At 39.9% G+C, this 23,682-nt stretch overlaps 2 protein-coding genes across 3 annotated transcripts in view; one reads left to right on the forward strand and one right to left on the reverse strand.

The window, feature by feature from the left end:
* The window catches only part of LOC118937847 (NLR family CARD domain-containing protein 3-like), a 527,060-nt gene that overhangs the window by 24,582 nt on the left and 478,796 nt on the right, over positions 1-23,682 (reverse strand). The window lies entirely within an intron of this gene.
* LOC110516410 (NLR family CARD domain-containing protein 3-like) overlaps positions 16,884-23,682 on the forward strand; it is a 66,600-nt gene continuing 59,801 nt past the window's right edge. The window contains exon 1 of the mRNA XM_090197903.1: positions 16,884-16,988. The gene's annotated coding sequence lies outside the window, so the exon portion shown is untranslated. The remainder of the gene's footprint in view (positions 16,989-23,682) is intronic.

The following is a 23,682-nucleotide window of genomic DNA, read 5'->3' on the forward strand; positions in this document are numbered from 1 at the left end:
TCCAGAGCCTTCCTCCTCTCCAGCGCTGCCGGAGTCTCCCGCCTCTCCGGCGCTACCAGAGCCTTCCTCCTCTCCAGCGCTGCCGGAGTCTCCCGTCTGTCCGGCGCCTCTGCCGGAGTCTCCCGTCTGTCCGGCGCCTCTGCCGGAGTCTCCCGTCTGTCCGGCGCCTCTGCCGGAGTCTCCCGTCTGTCCGGCGCCTCTGCCGGAGTCTCCCGTCTGTCCGGCGCCTCTGCCGGAGCCTCCCGCCTGTCCGGCGCCTCTGCCGGAGCCTCCCGCCTGTCCGGCGCCTCTGCCGGAGCCTCCCGCCTGTCCGGCGCCTCTGCCGGAGCCTCCCGCCTGTCCGGCGCCTCTGCCGGAGCCTCCCGCCTGTCCGGCGCCTCTGCCGGAGCCTCCCGCCTGTCCGGCGCCTCTGCCGGAGCCTCCCGCCTGTCCGGCGCCTCTGCCGGAGCCTCCCGCCTGTCCGGCGCCTCTGCCGGAGCCTCCCGCCTGTCCGGCGCCTCTGCCGGAGCCTCCCGCCTGTCCGGCGCCTCTGCCGGAGCCTCCCGCCTGTCCGGCGCCTCTGCCGGAGCCTCCCGCCTGTCCGGCGCCTCTGCCGGAGCTTCCCGTCTGCCCGGCGCCTCTGCCGGAGCTTCCCGTCTGCCCGGCGCCTCTGCCGGAGCTTCCCGTCTGCCCGGCGCCATCGGAGCTTCCCGTCTGCCCGGCGCCATCGGAGCTTCCCGTCTGCCCGGCGCCGCCAGCGCCGCCCGTCTGCCCAGCGCCGCCCGTCTGCCCAGCGCCGCCAGCGCCGCCCGTCTGCCCAGCGCCGCCCGTCTGCCCAGCGCCGCCAGCGCCGCCCGTCTGCCCAGCGCCGCCAGCGCCGCCCGTCTGCCCAGCGCCGCCCGTCTGCCAGGAGCCGCCAGTGCCGCCCGTCTGCCAGGGGCCGCCAGTGCCGCCCGTCAGCCAGGGGCCGCCAGTGCCGCCAGTCAGCCAGGGGCCGCCAGTGCCGCCAGTCAGCCCAGCGCCAGCGCCGCCAGTCAACCAGGGGCCGCCAGTGCCGCCAGTCAGCCAGGGGCCGCCAGTCAGCCAGGGGCCGCCAGTGCCGCCAGTCAGCCAGGGGCCGCTAGAGCCCCTCCGCCCGGAGCAGCTGTCCCTCTGTCCCGAGCAGCTGTCCCTCTGTCCCGAGCAGCTGTCCCTCTGTCCCGAGCTGTCTCTTAGGAGGGTCACCTATCTAGGGACGCTAAGGAGGTGGACAAAGACTATTATGGAGTGGGGTCCACGTCCAGCGCCAGAGCCGCCTCCGCGGACAGATGCCCACCCAGACCCTCCCCTATAGGTTCAGGTTTTGCGGCCGGAGTCCGCACCTTGGGGGGGGGGTACTGTCACACCCTGACCATAGTTTACTTTGTATATTTCTATGTTGTGGTTGGTCAGGGTGTGATCTGAGTGGGCATTCTATGTTTCATGTCTAGTTTGTCTAGTTCTATGTTCGGCCTGATATGGTTCTCAATCAGAGGCAGGTGTTCGTCATTGTCTCTGATTGGGAACCATATTTAGGTAGCCTGGGTTTCACTGTGTTTGTGGGTGATTGTTCCTGTTTTTGTGTTTGCACCAGACAGGGCTGTTTTGAGTTCTCACGTTTCTTGTTTTTTCGTTAGTTTGTTCATGTATAGTGTCGTCAATAAATTACAATGAACAACCACCACGCTGCGCTTTGGTCCGCCTCTACTTCACAAGTAGAGAATCGTTACATTTAATGTGTCTACTGTTAGGAGTGTTATACTGTCATTCACTATACTAACATTACACCATACATTTAATGTCTCTACTGTTAGGAGTGTTATACTTCACTATACTAACATTACACCAGACATTTAATGTCTCTACTGTTAGGAGTGTTTTACTGTCATTCACTATACTAACATTACACCAGACATTTAATGTCTCTACTGTTAGGAGTGTTATACTTCACTATACTAACATTACACCAGACATTTAATGTCTCTACTTTTAGGAGTGTTATACTGTCATTCACTATACTAACATTACACCAGACATTTAATGTATCTACTGTTAGGAGTGTTATACTGTCATTCACTATACTAACATTACACCATACATTTAATGTATCTACTGTTAGGAGTGTTATACTGTCATTCACTATACTAACATTACAACAGACATTTAATGTCTCTACTGTTAGGAGTGTTATACTGTCATTCACTATACTAACATTACACCAGACATTTAATGTATCTACTGTTAGGAGTGTTATACTGTCATTCACTATACTAACATTACACCATACATTTAATGTATCTACTGTTAGGAGTGTTATACTGTCATTCACTATACTAACATTACACCAGACATTTAATGTCTCTACTGTTAGGAGTGTTATACTTCACTATACTAACATTACACCAGACATTTAATGTCTCTACTGTTAGGAGTGTTATACTGTCATTCACTATACTAACATTACACCAGACATTTAATGTCTCTACTGTTAGGAGTGTTATACTGTCATTCACTATACTAACATTACACCATACATTTAATGTCTCTACTGTTAGGAGTGTTATACTGTCATTCACTATACTAACATTACACCATACATTTAATGTATCTACTGTTAGGAGTGTTATACTGTCATTCACTATACTAACATTACACCAGACATTTAATGTCTCTACTGTTAGGAGTGTTATACTGTCATTCACTATACTAACATTACACCAGACATTTAATGTCTCTACTGTTAGGAGTGTTATACTGTCATTCACTATACTAACATTACACCATACATTTAATGTCTCTACTGTTAGGAGTGTTATACTGTCATTCACTATACTAACATTACACCATACATTTAATGTATCTACTGTTAGGAGTGTTAAACTTCACTATACTAACATTACACCAGACATTTAATGTCTCTACTGTTAGGAGTGTTATACTGTCATTCACTATACTAACATTACACCATACATTTAATGTATCTACTGTTAGGAGTGTTATACTTCACTATACTAACATTACACCATACATTTAATGTCTCTACACACTTTACAATAATCCCTGGCAGGATTCTCACCTTGTAGCCTGAATTCACAACCAGAACATGTCAAGACATTGAGATATTTTCTGTTGTGTTCTGTATATTCTGATGGATGAGGCCTGAGCTGGAATGTGAAGCTATCTGAAGTTGGCTATTTTTAGAAAACCAGTATATCTAGCTAGCATCATAGTTTACCCCTCAGGCTACAATCAGGTTTCAGCATCAGGCAGGTATCAACATGCCGAGTCATAGGCAACAACCTGGGTTGTATTCATTAGTTTTCTCCACAGCCAACAGTTTTAAAATGTTGCATAAAACATAAACAGTTCTCTAAAAGCTGTACAACGTGACCTAAACGGTTTCTGTTGCCAAATGTTTTGCTACGGTTGGCACTAATGAATACACACAACCTGTTTTGAGGAAGTGTAAGTTGTTGTTAGTCTCTCCACAATATTTATTTGTCTCTTTCACACAAAATACCTCCCTGAGTAAAAAGCATTAACAGTAGATTAGAACAAGAAAATGTTTGTTTGTTGCTTGTTGTGTTTTAAGCCTGTTTTGAGAAGACAAGTCTATAGACCTATGAAACAGTAGGAGATCACCCTGGTCTATAGACCTATGATACAGTAGGAGATCACCCTGGTCTATAGACCTATGATACAGTAGGAGATCACCCTGGTCTATAGACCTATGATACAGTAGGAGATCACCCTGGTCTATAGACCTATGATACAGTAGGAGATCACCCTGGTCTATAGACCTATGATACAGTAGGAGATCACCCTGGTCTATAGACCTATGATACAGTAGGAGATCACCCTGGTCTATAGACCTATGATACACTCTTAGAATAAAGGGTTCCAAACAGGTCCTCCGTCTGTCCCCATAGGAGACGCTTTTGGGTTCCAGGTAGAACCCTCTGTGGTTAGTACCAAAAAGGGTTCTACAAAGGGTTCTCCTATGGGGACAGACAAAGAACCCTTTCAGATTCTAGATAGTGTAGGAGTGATCACCTTGGGACACACAGATGGGCACAGAACAAATTCATCTAATTTATATTGAAAACATTTTAAGGAGAGTAGGACTATTATAATACTGTCCACCAGAAATATCATCAACTATATGAATACACATAACAATATCATCAACTATATGAATACACATAACAATATCATCAACTATATGAATACACATAACAATATCATCAACTATATTAATACACATAACAATATAATCAACTATATGAATATACATAACAATATCATCAACTATATGAATACACATAACACTATCATCAACTATATGAATACACATAACAATATCATCAACTATATGAATACACATAACAATATCATCAACTATATGAATACACATAACAATATCATCAACTATATGAATATACATAACAATCGTCGTCTTACCTTTTATTTCTCAATAGAAACAGAGTCTGGATGATCATCAGGTCGTCAAAAGTTAGTTTCATTTGCTCTGCTCATTTACATATCAGGTTCTGCCTGTTTTCTCTCCCACTCACTCTCTCTTTATAGCTCTTACAATGTGTCTTGGCATACAATCTACAACTGTCTGGAACTCTATTCTTCTGTCTCTCCCCATCACTTTCTCTGTGTCCTCTGTTGCTGTCTCTGTGTCTTGTCTGGTGTCTCCATCATATCCTATTCTGTTGCTGTCTCTGTGTCTTGTCTGGTGTCTCTCCATCACATCCTATTATTCTGTTGCTGTCTCTGTGTCTTGTCTGGTGTCTCTCTCCATCATATCCTATTCTTCTGTTGCTGTCTCTGTGTCTTGTTTGGTGTCTCTCTCCGTCATATCCTATTCTTCTGTTGCTGTCTCTGTGTCTTGTCTGGTGTCTCTCTCCGTCATATCCTATTCTTCTGTTGCTGTCTCTGTGTCTTGTCTGGTGTCTCCATCATATCCTATTCTTCTGTTGCTGTCTCTGTGTCTTGTTTGGTGTCTCTCTCCGTCATATCCTATTCTTCTGTTGCTGTCTCTGTGTCTTGTCTGGTGTCTCTCTCCGTCATATCCTATTGCTCTGTTGCTGTCTCTGTGTATTCTCTGTGTCTCTCTCCATCACCAGAAAATGTTGAGGTTTAGGCATACTATAATACAACATTCACAACATGACAACACAACTACATAACACTATTAAATACAGTTGAGGGTTACTACAATACAACATGACAACACAACTACATAACACTATTAAATACAGTTGAGGGTTACTACAATACAACATTCACAACACAACTACATAACACCATTAAATACAGTTGAGGGTTACTACAATACAACATTCACAACACAACTACACAACACCATTAAATACAGTTGAGGGTTACTACAATACAACATGACAACACAACTACATAACACCATTAAATACAGTTGAGGGTTACTACAATACAACATGACAACACAACTACATAACACCATTAAATACAGTTGAGGGTTACTACAATACAACATGACAACATGACAACACAACTACATAACACCATTAAATACAGTTGAGGGTTACTACAATACAACATGACAACACAACTACATAACACCATTAAATACAGTTGAGGGTTACTACAATACAACATGACAACACAACTACATAACACCATTAAATACAGTTGAGGGTTACTACAATACAACATGACAACACAACTACATAACACCATTAACTACAGTTGAGGGTTACTACAATACAACATGACAACACAACTACACAACACCATTAAATACAGTTGAGGGTTACTACAATACAACATGACAACACAGCTACATAACACCATTAAATACAGTTGAGGGTTACTACAATACAACATGACAACACAACTACATAACACCATTAAATACAGTTGAGGGTTACTACAATACAACATGACAACACAGCTACATAACACCATTAAATACAGTTGAGGGTTACTACAATACAACATGACAACACAACTACATAACACCATTAAATACAGTTGAGGGTTACTACAATACAACATGACAACACAGCTACATAACACCATTAAATACAGTTGAGGGTTACTACAATACAACATGACAACACAACTACATAACACCATTAAATACAGTTGAGGGTTACTACAATACAACATGACAACACAACTACATAACACCATTAAATACAGTTGAGGGTTACTACAATACAACATGACAACATGACAACACAACTACATAACACCATTAACTACAGTTGAGGGTTACTACAATACAACATGACAACACAACTACACAACACTATTAAATACAGTTGAGGGTTACTACAATACAACATGACAACACAACTACATAACACCATTAAATACAGTTGAGGGTTACTACAATACAACATGACAACATGACAACACAACTACATAACACTATTAAATACAGTTGAGGGTTACTACAATACAACATGACAACATGACAACACAACTACATAACACTATTAACTACAGTTGAGGGTTCCTACAATACAACATGACAACACAACTACATAACACCATTAAATACAGTTGAGGGTTACTACAATACAACACAACTACATAACACCATTAAATACAGTTGAGGGTTACTACAATACAACATGACAACATGACAACACAACTATATAACACCATTAAATACAGTTGAGGGTTACTACAATACAACATGACAACACAACTACATAACACCATTAAATACAGTTGAGGGTTACTACAATACAACATGACAACACAACTACATAACACCATTAAATACAGTTGAGGGTTACTACAATACAACATGACAACACAACTACATAACACCATTAAATACAGTTGAGGGTTACTACAATACAACATGACAACACAACTACATAACACCATTAAATACAGTTGAGGGTTACTACAATACAACATTCACAACATGACAACACAACTATATAACACCATTAAATACAGTTGAGGGTTACTACAATACAACATGACAACACAACTACATAACACCATTAAATACAGTTGAGGGTTACTACAATACAACATGACAACACAACTACATAACACCATTAAATACAGTTGAGGGTTACTACAATACAACATGACAACACAACTACATAACACCATTAAATACAGTTGAGGGTTACTACCATACAACATGACAACACAACTACATAACACCATTAAATACAGTTGAGGGTTACTACAATACAACATGACAACACAACTACATAACACCATTAAATACAGTTGAGGGTTACTACAATACAACATGACAACATGACAACACAACTACATAACACCATTAAATACAGTTGAGGGTTACTACAATACAACATGACAACACAACTACATAACACCATTAAATACAGTTGAGGGTTACTACAATACAACATGACAACACAACTACATAACACCATTAAATACAGTTGAGGGTTACTACAATACAACATGACAACACAACTACACAACACCATTAAATACAGTTGAGGGTTACTACAATACAACATGACAACACAACTACACAACACCATTAAATACAGTTGAGGGTTACTACAATACAACATGACAACACAACTACATAACACCATTAAATACAGTTGAGGGTTACTACAATACAACATGACAACACAACTACATAACACCATTAAATACAGTTGAGGGTTCCTACAATACAACATGACAACACAACTACATAACACCATTAAATACAGTTGAGGGTTACTACAATACAACATGACAACACAACTACATAACACCATTAAATACAGTTGAGGGTTACTACAATACAACATGACAACACAACTACATAACACCATTAAATACAGTTGAGGGTTACTACAATACAACATGACAACATGACAACACAACTACATAACACCATTAAATACAGTTGAGGGTTACTACAATACAACATGACAACACAACTACATAACACCATTGAATACAGTTGAGGGTTACTACAATACAACATTCACAACATGACAACACAACTACATAACACCATTAAATACAGTTGAGGGTTACTACAATACAACATGACAACACAACTACATAACACCATTAAATACAGTTGAGGGTTACTACAATACAACATGACAACACAACTACATAACACCATTAAATACAGTTGAGGCCTACTACAATACAACATGACAACACAACTACATAACACCATTAAATACAGTTGAGGGTTACTACAATACAACATGACAACACAACTACATAACACCATTAACTACAGTTGAGGGTTCCTACAATATAACATGACAACACAACCACATAACACCATTAAATACAGTTGAGGGTTACTACTATACAACATGACAACATGACAACACAACTACATAAATGCAGTTGGAATGTAGTTAGAACTCTCCAACTGTTTCCATCAAACAGAAAAACAACAATAAATCTGGATCAACACATTTAGATTTCTAGATGCTGCACTTTGCTGTTTCATTACCCAGACAGCTGTTTAAGGTCAGACCAAGGCAGAGTGTAGTATCAATACTTAGGGGTCATAGGTCATACCAAGGCAGAGTGTAGTATCAGTACTTAGAGGACATAAGTCAGATCAGTGGTCATGGCTGATATGCATGGACTAGGAAACAAACTTTCAAGCCATTTTTCTCAGATTCACTATTTGTGTAGCTGCTGTTTGTCTCTGTAGGACAGTAGTTCAGGTGACTGTTTGTTTTTGTAGGACAGTAGTTCAGGTGGCTGTTTGTCTTTGTAGAACAGTAGTTCAGGTGGCTGTTTGTTTTTGTAGGAAAGTAGTTCAGGTGGCTGTTTGTGTAGATGCTGTTTGTCTCTGTAGGACAGTAGTTCAATTGGCTGTTTGTCTTTGTAGGACAGTAGTTCAGGTGGCTGATTGTGTAGATGCTGTTTGTCTTTGTAGGACAGTAGTTCAGGTGGCTGTTTGTTTTTGTAGGACAGTAGTTCAGGTGGCTGTTTGTTTTTGTAGGACAGTAGTTCAGGTGGCTGTTTGTTTTTGTAGGACAGTAGTTCAGGTGGCTGTTTGTTTTTGTAGGATAGTAGTTCAGGTGGCTGTTTGTGTAGATGCTGTTTGTCTTTGTAGGACAGTAGTTCAGGTGGCTGTTTGTTTTTGTAGGACAGTAGTTCAGGTGGCTGTTTGTCTTTGTAGGACAGTAGTTCAGGTGGCTGTTTGTGTAGATGCTGTTTGTCTTTGTAGGACAGTAGTTCAGGTGGCTGTTTTTGTAGATGCTGTTTGTCTCTGTAGGACAGTAGTTCAATTGGCTGTTTGTCTTTGTAGGACAGTAGTTCAGGTGGCTGTTTGTGTAGATGCTGTTTGTCTCTGTAGGACAGTAGTTCAGGTGGCTGTTTGTCTCTGTAGGACAGTAGTTCAGGTGGCTGTTTGTCTTTGTAGGACAGTAGTTCAGGTGGCTGTTTGTCATTGTAGGACAGTAGTTCAGGTGGCTGTTTGTCTTTGTAGGACAGTAGTTCAGGTGGCTATTTGTGTAGATGCTGTTTGTCTCTGTAGGACAGTAGTTCAGGTGGCTGTTTGTGTAGATGCTGTTTGTCTTTGTAGGACAGTAGTTCAGGTGGCTGTTTGTCTCTGTAGGACAGTAGTTCAGGTGGCTGTTTGTCTCTGTAGGACAGTAGTTCAGGTGGCTGTTTGTGTAGATGCTGTTTGTCTTTGTAGGACAGTAGTTCAGGTGGCTGTTTGTCTTTGTAGGACAGTAGTTCAGGTGGCTGTTTGTGTAGATGCTGTTTGTAGGACAGTAGTTCAGGTGGCTGTTTGTCTCTGTAGGACAGTAGTTCAGGTGGCTGTTTGTCTTTGTAGGACAGTAGTTCAGGTGGCTGTTTGTCTTTGTAGGACAGTAGTTCAGGTGGCTGTTTGTGTAGATGCTGTTTGTCTTTGTAGGACAGTAGTTCAGGTGGCTGTTTGTCTTTGTAGGACAGTAGTTCAGGAGGCTGTTTGTGTAGATGCTGTTTGTCTTTGTAGGACAGTAGTTCAGGTGACTGATTGTCTTTGTAGGACAGTAGTTCAGGTGGCTGTTTGTCTTTGTAGGACAGTAGTTCAGGTGGCTGTTTGTCTCTGTAGGACAGTAGTTCAGGTGGCTGTTTGTGTAGATGCTGTTTGTCTTTGTAGGACAGTAGTTCAGGTGGCTGTTTGTCTCTGTAGGACAGTAGTTCAGGTGGCTGTTTGTGTAGATGCTGTTTGTCTTTGTAGGACAGTAGTTCAGGTGGCTGTTTGTCTTTGTAGAACAGTAGTTCAGGTGGCTGTTTGTCTTTGTAGGACAGTAGTTCAGGTGGCTGTTTGTGTAGATGCTGTTTGTCTCTGTAGGACAGTAGTTCAGGTGGCTGTTTGTCTTTGTAGGACAGTAGTTCAGGTGGCTGTTTGTGTAGATGCTGTTTGTCTTTGTAGGACAGTAGTTCAGGTGGCTGTTTGTGTAGATGCTGTTTGTCTTTGTAGGACAGTAGTTCAGGTGGCTTCCCTTGCAGTTTAGTCTACCTCCTGTCTATCCTATCGTCATGGTTAAACCTTCCTGAAAGCAATGACACCATACTTTGCTGAAACCTGTTCTGCCAGTTCATTTCATGTCCTTAAAGACTAGAATGTTCCAATGTGGTTACCCAAAGAGATGACAAGATAGTTCACACATTCCTCCTCCAGGGTTACTGTCAAACAGATATGTGACATTTCTGGTTGGTCCATAACATGAGGATGTTTTTCTGCAGTGAGAATGTAATGCAAGTCAAGGTGTCATTGGATGAATGTCAAAAAGGTTTATGACCAACATTGTCAAACTTAATGTTGTAATTGAGAAAGAATTGTAATGTTTTATTGACACATGCAGTGAAAAGTGTTGTTTTACAGGGTCAACCATAGTAGTACAGTTCTCCGATAGCAAGATAGGGTTAAGTGCCTTGCTTAACGGCACATAGACAGATTTTCACCTTGACAGCTTGGGTATTCGAACCAGTGACCTTTCGGTTACTGGCCCAACCCTCTAATCGCAAGCAAGTTCATATTTGTCCCCACCAGTTTGATTATTAGAATGTGATAAAAAAGGAAGCAACGGTGTGCTTTAGGACCATGTGGACACCTCCTAGTGGTGGGGTTGTTAGGAGTGTTAATCAGAACATGTGGACACCTGCTAGTGGTGGGGTTGTTAGGAGTGTTTATCGGACCATGAGGACACCTCCTAGTGGTGGGGTTGTTAGGAGTGTTAATCAGACCATGTGGACACCTCCTAGTGGTGGGGTTGTTAGGAGTGTTAATCAGACCATGTGGACACCTCCTAGTGGTGGGGTTGTTAGGAGTGTTCATCAGACCATGTGGACACCTCCTAGTGGTCTGGTTGTTAGGAGTGTTTATCAGACCATGTGGACACCTCCTAGTGGTCTGGTTGTTAGGAGTGTTCATCAGACCATGTGGACACCTCCTAGTGGTGAGGTTGTTAGGAGTGTTTATCAGACCATGTGGACACCTCCTAGTGGTGGGGTTGTTAGGAGTGTTTATCAGACCATGTGGACACCTCCTAGTGGTGGGGTTGTTAGGAGTGTTTATCAGACCATGTGGACACCTCCTAGTGGTCTGGTTGTTAGGAGTGTTTATCAGACCATGTGGACACCTCCTAGTGGTGGGGTTGTTAGGAGTGTTTATCAGAACATGTGGACACCTCCTAGTGGTCTGGTTGTTAGGAGTGTTTATCAGACCATGTGGACACCTCCTAGTGGTGGGGTTGTTAGGAGTGTTTATCAGACCATGTGGACACCTCCTAGTGGTGGGGTTGTTAGGAGTGTTTATCAGACCATGTGGACACCTCCTAGTGGTCTGGTTGTTAGGAGTGTTTATCAGACCATGTGGACACCTCCTAGTGGTGGGGTTGTTAGGAGTGTTTATCAGACCATGTGGACACCTCCTAGTGGTGGGGTTGTTAGGAGTGTTTATCAGACCATGTGGACACCTCCTAGTGGTGGGGTTGTTAGGAGTGTTTATCAGACCATGTGGACACCTCCTAGTGGTGGGGTTGTTAGGAGTGTTTATCAGACCATGTAGACACCTCCTAGTGGTGGGGTTGTTAGGAGTGTTTATCAGACCATGTGGACACCTCCTAGTGGTGGGGTTGTTAGGAGTGTTTATCAGACCATGTGGACACCTCCTAGTGGTGGGGTTGTTAGGAGTGTTTATCAGACCATGTGGACACGTCCTAGTGGTCTGGTTGTTAGGAGTGTTTATCAGACCATGTGGACACCTCCTAGTGGTCGGGTCATTAGGCGTTTTAATCAGACCATGTGGACACCTCCTAGTGGTCTGGTTGTTAGAAGTGTTTATCAGACCATGTGGACACCTCCTAGTGGTGGGGTTGTTAGGAGTGTTTATCAGACCATGTGGACACCTCCTAGTGGTGGGGTTGTTAGGAGTGTTTATCAGACCATGTGGACACCTCCTATCAGTCACAGTCTGGGAGTGAGATCTGCTAACATCAGAGGTAGCTAACTAGGTATGTTGACTATCAGTCACAGTCTGGGAGTGAGATCTGCTCACATCAGAGGTAGATAACTAGGTATGTTGACTATCAGTCACAGTCTGGGAGTGAGATCTGCTCACATCAGAGGTAGATAACTAGGTATGTTAACTATCAGTTACAGTCTATGACCGTCCTCAAGTAGGAACATCAGCATGTTTCCACTGTCCATACCTGCCTACTCCTTTAACACCAGAGACAACATGATTAATGTTTCCACTGTCCATACCTGCCTACTCCTTTAACACCAGAGACAACATGATTAATGTTTCCACTGTCCATACCTGCCTACTCCTTTAACACCAGAGACAACATGATTAATGTTTCCACTGTCCATACCTGCCTACTCCTTTAACACCAGAGACAACATGATTAATGTGTCCACTGTCCATACCTGCCTACTCCTTTAACATCAGAGACAACATGATTAATGTTTCCACTGCCTATAACTGCCCTGATAGGCTCTTTATTGACAACTCTAATAGGACAATTATATCAAGAAGACTTTATAACTGCTCTGATAGGCTCTTTACCTACAACTCTAATAGGACAATTATATCAAGAAGACATTATAACTGTCCTGATAGGCTCTTTATTGACAACTCTAATAGGACAATTATATCAAGAAGACATTATAACTGCCCTGATAGGCTCTTTATTGACAACTCTAATAGGACAATTATATCAAGAAGACTTTATAACTGCTCTGATAGGCTCTTTACCTACAACTCTAATAGGACAATTATATCAAGAAGACTTTATAACTGCCCTGATTGGCACTTTATTGACAACTCTAATAGGACAATTATATCAAGAAGCCTTTATAACTGCCCTGATAGGCTCTTTACCTACAACTCTAATAGGACAATTATATCAAGAAGACATTATAACTGTCCTGATAGGCTCTTTACCTACAACTCTAACAGGACAATTATATCAAGAAGACTTTATAACTGCCCTGATAGGCTCTTTACCTACAACTCTAACAGGACAATTATATCAAGAAGACTTTATAACTGCTCTGATAGGCTCTTTACCTACAACTCTAACAGGACAATTATATCAGGAAGACTTTATAACTGCCCTGATAGGCTCTTTACTGACAACTCTAATAGACAATTATATCAAGAAGACTTTATAACTGCCCTGATAGGCTCTTTACTGACAACTCTAATAGGCCAACTATATCAAGAAGACTTTATAACTGTCCTGATAGGCTCTTTACCTACAACTCTAATAGGACAATTATATCAAGAAGACATTATAACTGTCCTGATAGGCTCTTTACCTACAACTCTAATAGGACAATTATATCAAGAAGACATTATAACTGCCCTGATATGCTCTTTATTGACAACTCTAACAGGACAATTATATCAAGAAGACTTTATAACTGACCTGATAGGCTCTTTACTGACAACTCTAATAGGAAAATTATATCAAGAAGACTTTATAACTGCCCTGATAGGCTCTTTATTGACAACTCTAATAGGACAATTATATCAAGAAGACTTTATAACTGTCCTGATAGGCTCTTTACCTACAACTCTAATAGGACAATTATATCAAGAAGACTTTATAACTGCCCTGATAGGCTCTTTACCTACAACTCTAATAGGACAATTATATCAAGAAGACTTGAAAACTGCCCTGATAGGCTCTTTACCTACAACTCTAACAGGACAATTATATCAAGAAGACTTTATAACTGCCCTGATAGGCTCTTTACCTACAACTCTAACAGGACAATTATATCAAGAAGACTTTATACCTGTCCTGATAGGCTCTTTACCTACAACTCTAACAGGACAATTATATCAAGAAGACATTATAGCTGCCCTGATAGGCTCTTTACCTACAAATCTAACAGGACAATTATATCAAGAAGACTTTATAACTGCCCTGATAGGCTCTTTACCTACAACTCTAATTGGACAATTATATCAAGAAGACATTATAGCTGCCCTGATAGGCTCTTTACCTACAACTCTAATATGACAATTATATCAAGAAGACTTTATAACTGCCCTGATAGGCTCTTTACCTACAACTCTAACAGGACAATTATATCAAGAAGACATTATAGCTGCCCTGATAGGCTCTTTACCTACAACTCTAACAGGACAATTATATCAAGAAGACATTATAGCTGCCCTGATAGGCTCTTTACCTACAACTCTAACAGGACAATTATATCAAGAAGACTTTATAACTGTCCTGATAGGCTCTTTACCTACAACTCTAATAGGACAATTATATCAAGAAGACTTTATAACTGCCCTGATAGGCTCTTTACCTACAACTCTAATAGGACAATTATATCAAGAAGACTTTATAACTGCCCTGATAGGCTCTTTACCTACAACTCTAATAGGACAATTATATCAAGAAGACTTTATAACTGTCCTGATAGGCTCTTTATTGACAACTCTAATAGGACAATTATATCAAGAAGACTTTATAACTGCCCTGATAGGCTCTTTATTGACAACTCTAACAGGACAATTATATCAAGAAGACTTTATAACTGTCCTGATAGGCTCTTTACCTACAACTCTAACAGGACAATTTGGGTGGACATGGAAGAAGAACTCAATGCCCCATTTGGAGCATCATATTATCTGAGTCAACACTTAAATGTGGGACTGCAGAATCCCATAATGTCCCAAACTAAGAAACATGGAGTCAGATAAATAAGAGACAGACATCTTCACCTTTCCTGACAAGCTCTGCTTCGTTATGGAACAACCATGAATACTAATTAGGAGGAAAGGTGGTTGTCTGGAGAGAGTGGGATAGGTTTTGTTTTAGCCTCAACACTAATACATTTCACTTCTGCTTTTAGTGTCAACCTGAATTAGAGTGTGGCTGTGGAAGACTGGTCCCTTGATGATGTCTGCAAGTGTCTGAGTACCAATGATCTCCATGATTCCATCCCATCATTCCAAGGTTCACAGTCTTTTTGAAGAATGCCAACTCTATTCTATTGTCCACTTTGCCACGAGCAAACATTCTCTGTGTCCAGACCACTCACACATATTGTCCTCTACCACCAGCATGAACCACATGTTCTAACTACCTGTGGAGTTAATGGGTGTGGGAAAACAAATAGATGTTTCAGCTTCTATCGGTCACACATCTACCAAAACCACACAGAGCTTTAAAGAGCCAACTTAGATGAGAATTGCCCTCATGATGAATTTGAGACTGGGACTGATCCCATTGAAGATGACATGAGACTGGGACTGATCCCATTGAAGATGACATGAGACTGGGACTGATCCCATTGTAGATGACATGAGACTGGGACTGATCCCATTGAAGATGACATGAGACTGGGACTGATCCCATTGAAGATGACATGAGACTGGGACTGATCCCATTGAAGATGACATGAGACTGGGACTGATCCCATTGAAGATGATATGAGCGATGTAGAGAGTCTGCCAGAGGCTGAATATGTTCAAGACACAGAGATCAACACTGAGCAGCTAATTGAACGTCTCCAAAACAATATCTGTCTTTTTATTTAGTAAACCAGGAAAGAACACTGCATCCCAGCTACGGTACAGAATAACATTGTTGAGGACCTCAGAACCATGTTGATGCATTATGACCCACTACAGTCCCCTCAGGTTTCATCTGACAAATAAACTAATACATGTGGTTGAACAGGACGATCGCAGGGACTTGCTTAACAACTCTGCAGTATTTGAGGAATGCATTAGATGCATAATCTCTGAGTGCACATTTCCCCCAGGCTACATGAATATAAAGAGACATGAGACAAAACAATCATAATGAATCAGATTACATGGAGAGAAGGGACCTGATCCTAGATCATAATGAATCAGATTACATGGAGAGGAGGACCTGATCCTAGATCATAATGAATCAGATTACATGGAGAGAAGGGACCTGATCCTAGATTATAATGAATCAGATTACATGGACAGGGGGACCTGATCCTAGATTATAATGAATCAGATTACATGGAGAGGAGGACCTGATCCTAGATCATAATGAATCAGATTACATGGAGAGGAGGACCTGATCCTAGATCATAATGAATCAGATTACATGGAGAGGGGGGACCTGATCCTAGATAATAGTTAATCAGATTACATGGAGAGAAGGAAGTTACTAATAAAACACTTTATTATCAGGGTGGGGAGGCGGCTGAGCTGAAACAGAACACATAGTTGTAAAGTCTAGTTACAGCAGGTGTTTACTGCCATCTAGTGGAAGATACCAATATAACACTTTATTATCAGGGTGGGGAGGCGGCTGAGCTGAAACAGAACACATAGTTGTAATGTCTAGTTACAGCAGGTGTTTACTGCCATCTAGTGGAAGATACCAATATAACACTTTATTATCAGGTTGGGGAGGCGGCTGAGCTGAAACAGAAAGTAAAGTTGTTGTTTTGTTCAGGATCCATTTTGCGACGACAGAGCAGAAAACACTACATGGAGATTATTGAAAAATAAAGTAAGTATTTCTGAACAATAATCTATTCTAATGGACAGAGTAAGAGAATGAATACCTGGAATGAGATATTACTAGTTAGTAGAACTGCTACTTGAGCTGAGTTGCTGACAGACAGCAGTTTTCTAAGTGTAAACTAATCAGTAGTCCTACATGTTATCAGTAACATGTCTGGTAAAGATGGTGGAGGAGCTTTTCAATAATATGGTTTTATGTTTATCTCAGGGTTTCTCCATCCTTTTGTTCTTACCAGCACTTACACACCTGATTCAACTAATCATCAACTATTATGTGAACCGACCTGAACTGATCTGAACATGTTTAGGCTGGTCATCTATGATATATAGGCTATAGCTGAGGTATAGACCTTGATCTACATATCACTAACAAACTACTATTATACTTTATAACCTAGCCTACTTTACATAATATAACATCACATATCACTAACAACCCACTATTATACATTATAACCTAGTCTACTTTACATAATATAACATCTACATATCACTAACAACCCACTACTATACATTATAACCTAGTCTACTTTACATAATATAACATATCACTAACAACCCACTACTATACATTATAACCTAGTCTACTTTACATAATATAACATATCACTAACAACCCACTACTATACATTATAACCTAGTCTACTTTACATAATATAACATCTATATATCACTAACAACCCACTACTATACATTATAACCTAGTCTACTTTACATAATATAACATCTATATATCACTAACAACCCACTACTATACATTATAACCTAGTCTACTTTACATAATATAACATCACATATCACTAACAACCCACTACTATACATTATAACCTAGTCTACTTTACATAATATAACATCTACATATCACTAACAACCCACTACTATACATTATAACCTAGTCTACTTTATATAATATAACATATCACTAACAACCCACTACTATACATTATAACCTAGTCTACTTTACATAATATAACATCTACATATCACTAACTATACATTATAACCTAGTCTACTTTACATAATATAACATATCACTAACAACCCACTATTATACATTATAACCTAGTCTACTTTACATAATATAACATCTACATATCACTAACAACCCACTACTATACATTATAACCTAGTCTACTTTACATAATATAACATATCACTAACAACCCACTACTATACATTATAACCTAGTCTACTTTACATACTATAACATCTACATATCACTAACAACCCACTACTATACATTATAACCTAGTCTACTTTACATAATACAACATCTACATATCACTAACAACCCACTATTATACATTATAACCTAGTCTACTTTACATAATATAACATATCACTAACAACCCACTACTATACATTATAACCTAGTCTACTTTACATAATATAACATCTACATATCACTAACAACCCACTACTATACATTATAACCTAGTCTACTTTACATAATATAACATCTACATATCACTTGATGCAAAAAACCTTTCTGAATGGATCAATAATTTCCCCCTCAGATCAATCATGTCCGTTTTACCCCTTCTGTCTACATTCTCAGATACATTTAGAAAATAACAGACTGAAATAGCCACTGTTAGTGAATAAAAATAAGTGTGAGACATGGCCTTGTGTTGCTGTACTGTCTATAACTACCTTAACAAACAGTGACTTATTATTATTATTGTTGCTGTACTGTCTATAACTACCTTAACAAACAGTGACTTATTATTATTATTGTTGTTATTATTATTGTTGTTATTATCATTGTTGCTGTACTGTCTATAACTACCTTAACAAACAGTGACTTATTATTATTATTATTATTATTATTATTATTATCATTGTTGCTGTACTGTCTATAACTACCTTAACAAACAGTGACTTATTATTATTATTATTATTATTATTATTATTATTGTTGCTGTACTGTCTAGAACTACCTTAACAAACAGTGACTTATTATTATTATTGTTATTATTATTATTATTATTGTTGCTGTACTGTCTAGAACTACCTTAACAAACAGTGACTTATTATTATTATTTTTATTATTATTATTATTATTATTGTTGCTGTGCTGTCTAGAACTACCTTAACAAACTGTGACTTATTATTATTATTATTATTATTGTTGTTGCTGTACTGTCTATAACTACCTTAACAAACAGTGACTTATTATTATTACAGACAAAGAGAGCGAGAGAGAGGGGAGAGAGAGAGGAGAGAGAGAGAGAGAGAGAGAGTGAGAGAGATGGTGGGGGAGAGAGAGGGCTGGATAGAGAGCGAGAGAGAGGGGAGAGAGAGTGAGAGAGAAAGAGAGAGAGAGATGGTGGGGGAGAGAGAGGGCTGGATAGAGAGCGAGAGAGAGGAGAGAGAGAGAGAGGAGAGAGAGAGAGAGAGAGAGAGAGAGAGAGAGAGAGAGAGAGAGAGAGAGAGAGAGAGAGAGAGAGAGAGAGAGAGGGATTCTTTAACCAGTTTGGCTCATTGGACAGGTCAGAGTCTATGTTTGTGAGAGATAGGGGAGTGTGGAGACGGAGAGAGGAGCGAAGAGAGACAGGGAGATACTACAGACATTATCACAACCTACCACTAGGGGAAGACAAATAAACTGTTTTGTTAGTTTGTCAATCTTACATTCATGGTCACAAAACAATCCCATCATTGTGGCAGAGAGAGAGAGAGAGAGAAGACTGGATAACACTCAGTCATCCTTTTTTATGTCTCTAATTGGTTTGATCAGGGTGTGATGTGGGGTGGGCATTCTATGTTTTGTTTTCTATGTTTCTTTATTTCTATGTTTTGGCCGGGTATGGTTCTCAATCAGGGACAGCTGTCTATTGTTGTCTCTGATTGGGAACCATACTTAGGTAGCCCTTTTCCCTCCTTTCAGTGTGGGAAGTTAACTTTGTTAGTGGCTCTTTGCCCTGTAAGCTTCACGGTTGTTTTTCATTTGTTGTTTTGTTGGTGACATTTGTACGACAAATGTACGCTCACCACGCCGCACCTTAGTCTGCTACCAGCATCGGCCGTGACAGTATGTAGGGAATAGGGTGTTATAGAGCTCTGGTCAAAGTAGTGTACTATGTAGGGAATAGGGTGTTATAGAGCTCTGGTCAAAGTAGTGTACTATGTAGGGAATAGGGTGTTATAGAGCTCTGGTCAAAGTAGTGCACTATGTAGGGAATAGGGTGATATAGAGCTCTGGTCAAAAGTAGTGCACTATGTAGGGAATAGGGTGATATAGAGCTCTGGTCAAAAGTAGTGCACTATGTAGGGAATAGGGTGTTATAGAGCTCTGGTCTAAAGTTGTGCACTACAGTATGTAGGGAATAGGGTGTTATAGAGCTCTGGTCTAAAGTAGTGCACTACAGTATGTAGGGAATAGGGTGTTATAGAGCTCTGGTCAAAAGTAGTGCACTATGTAGGGAATAGGGTGTTATAGAGCTCTGGTCTAAAGTAGTGCACTACAGTATGTAGGGAATAGGGTGTTATAGAGCTCTGGTCAAAAGTAGTGCACTATGTAGGGAATATGGTGTTATAGAGCTCTGGTCAAAAGTAGTGCACTATGTAGGGAATAGGGTGTTATAGAGCTCTGGTCTAAAGTAGTGCACTATGTAGGGAATAGGGTGTTATAGAGCTCTGGTCAAAAGTAGTGCACTATGTAGGGAATAGGGTGTTATAGAGCTCTGGTCTAAAGTAGTGCACTACAGTATGTAGGGAATAGGGTGTTATAGAGCTCTGGTCAAAAGTAGTGCACTATGTAGGGAATAGGGTGTTATAGAGCTCTGTTCTAAAGTAGTGCACTACAGTATGTAGGGAATAGGGTGTTATAGAGCTCTGGTCAAAAGTAGTGTACTACAGTATGTAGGGAATAGGGTGTTATAGAGCTCTGGTCAAAAGTAGTGTACTACAGTATGTAGGGAATAGGGTGTTATAGAGCTCTGGTCTAAAGTAGTGCACTACAGTATGTAGGGAATAGGGTGTTATAGAGCTCTGGTCAAAGCAGTGTACTACAGTATGTAGGGAATAGGGTGTTATAGAGCTCTGGTCTAAAGTAGTGTACTACAGTATGTAGGGAATAGGGTGTTATAGAGCTCTGGTCAAAAGTAGTGCACTATGTAGGGAATAGGGTGTCATAGAGCTCTGGTCAAAGTAGTGTACTCTATTGGGAATAGCGTGCCACTTTGGGACAGAAACTTTGACTTGAATCACTGGTCCTGGAGACTGCTAGTTGTCAATACAGTGTTGTTATTAATGATTAACCTTGAAATGGAGTGGGCTGAATCAGGGTCACACAGTGTTTGTTGGAAGTCTTAAACAAATCTACTCTGAAACAAAGGTATCACCACAAACACATGGTTCTGGGCTTAAAGAAAGAAGACACCTGTACCATGTCAGATATGGAGTTGAAATGGATTCCATTTTGGGTTTTTTTCATCCCAATATTACACTTAATATAAATCACAGATGACTGAAATATAACAAAGCCATTTGGCCGAGAAACACCGGATTTTCAGCCTTAAAAAACAATTAATGTTTATTAATTATAAAAAATATGAATAACATTCCACCATGAGGTCACTAGGTAATAATGATACAATATGAACAACATTCCACCATGAGGTCACTAGGTAATAATGATACAATATGAATAACATTCCACCATGAGGTCACTAGGTAATAATGATACAATATGAATAACATTCCACCATGAGGTCACTAGGTAATAATGATACAATATGAATAACATTCCACCATGAGGTCACTAGGTAATAGTGATACAATATGAATAACATTCCACCATGAGGTCACTAGGTAATAATGATACAATATGAATAACATTCCACCATGAGGTCACTAGGTAATAATGATACAATATGAATAACATTCCACCATGAGGTCACTAGGTAATAATGATACAATATGAATAACATTCCACCATGAGGTCACTAGGTAATAATGATACAATATGAATAACATTCCATCTTCGAGGTCACTAGGTAATCTGACTGCAGGAAGGCAGTAGCTACACAGTGATTGTGTAAACCCATGGCTTGAATACAAAGTGAATCAGTAACTAAAATGACACACAGGTTCTTGACATTGGGGAGGTGAATAAACTGTTCCCAACGTTTCTTTCTCAGCACAAAGGAAAATATCTCAATGACTTGACATGTTCTGGTTGTGAATTCAGGCTACAAGGTAAGGATCCTACCAGTGATTTTGTAAAGTGTGTGGAGATATTAAATGTATGGTGTTATTTTAGTTTAGTGTCTGACAGTAAAACACTCAGATCTAACAGTCCATTTCACCAGCTACGTGACAGTTCAATTATACAAAATGGCGCTAACTGGGTTGTTCATATATTCCTATATTCTGGTTATTTTACAATTAGTATATTTTTTATGTATAAATTGTAAGTCGTCTTTCAGAATATCAGAACATTTGTTGTTTTCTAAATTCCAATGAGCTCCTGCTTCCTGTGTAATTTGGTATGAAACCACTGAACAGACTTTTCTTAACATTAATATTATGAACTGAATTCAGTAACAGCATCATAATATCATACCTGTTGAACAAAGCAACACACTAGAATGAGAGAAGTTATTAAAAGAGAAAGTGAGACATTATTATTATTAATATTATATATTCTATTGTTATTATTATTATTATTATTATTATTATTATTATTATTATTATTATTATATTATATATTATTATTATTATTATGTACAAAAGGTGAAAAATATAAATCACGACTACATATTCATGTGATGCATTAAATCACCTGACTGTTTGGATGTGTCTGTTAGTAAATGTTTTATTTCTAAGAGATAATGAATAAAAGAGAACATATGACCTTCAAGAATTACTGTGTTAACCACAACCAACATGTTGAATCTCTGTTTAGTTGTCACTGTGTTAACCACAACCAACATGTTGGATCTCTGTTTAGTTGTCACTGTGTTAACTACAACCAACATGTTGGATCTCTGTTTAGGGGTCAGTGCTCTAAAATGAGTCTCTCTGGGGAGAGAGAGGAGGGGGGCCCTGCCTCTAAAATGAGACTCTCTGGGGAACATGACACCAAAGCTAAGAGGTGAGATTACAATGTTGTTTGTTTCTAAAATGTGTTTCCACAATTTTTTCACATTTGTTATTTATCAGACAGTGTTGCTCAGGAGAACCTTGTCTGTAAAATATTGTTGTTCTAAGATTTTAATTCATAGTTTTTTGTGTATGAATTTTTGTTTCGCAAAACGCTATATAGCTGGAATGGAATGTTTGTATCCTGTATATTAGACTGTGATATGTGGTTGTGTCACCAGCAAACACACACACACACACACACACACACACACACACACACACACACACACACACACACGCACACCTCTATAAAATTTTAGCATGACACATTCATTTAGCCTCTTAATTATGATCTAATATGTTGGCAGGCATAACTTTATAGTTTTTATTCTGATCGTTGTTACAAGCTGAATTCTGACAATATATCCGTTATATCAACACACTCTTCACTCCTGTTTAAACCAAAACGGTTCTATCTTCCTAGAATATACAGAACCACTAAAGTTCTATATAGAACCCTTTGTAGGAGGTTAGGAAGTGTCTGAGTATACAGTATATATAGAATATATATAGAACCCTTTATAGGAGGT

This window comes from Oncorhynchus mykiss, chromosome 13 (assembly GCF_057628025.1).
Source record: "Oncorhynchus mykiss isolate SJ-2025 chromosome 13, ASM5762802v1, whole genome shotgun sequence".
NCBI classification, from domain to species: domain Eukaryota; kingdom Metazoa; phylum Chordata; class Actinopteri; order Salmoniformes; family Salmonidae; genus Oncorhynchus; species Oncorhynchus mykiss.